Here is a 236-nt window from a genome sequence, read left to right on the forward strand (position 1 = left end):
GCGGCCGTGGAAAGGAATGACGTGGCCGGCATGGCCCGGCCGTGCTCATGCAGAGGCCTAGGCGAGTCCAAACCGAAGGAAAGAAACACCACAACAACGTGAAGTGGGAGTAACAGCGCTGCCCGCAGTGCTCCCCGGAAGCCAGACTAACGCGAGTGTTTCACGCCTATTAATTCAAATTAACCATTTTTCCTTCTGGCCTGAAAGCCGGCGGGGAGCCGCCAGGGAAGGCGGCA

This window comes from Apaloderma vittatum, unplaced genomic scaffold (genome assembly GCF_000703405.1).
Source record: "Apaloderma vittatum isolate BGI_N311 unplaced genomic scaffold, ASM70340v1 scaffold7812, whole genome shotgun sequence".
Lineage (NCBI taxonomy): Eukaryota > Metazoa > Chordata > Aves > Trogoniformes > Trogonidae > Apaloderma > Apaloderma vittatum.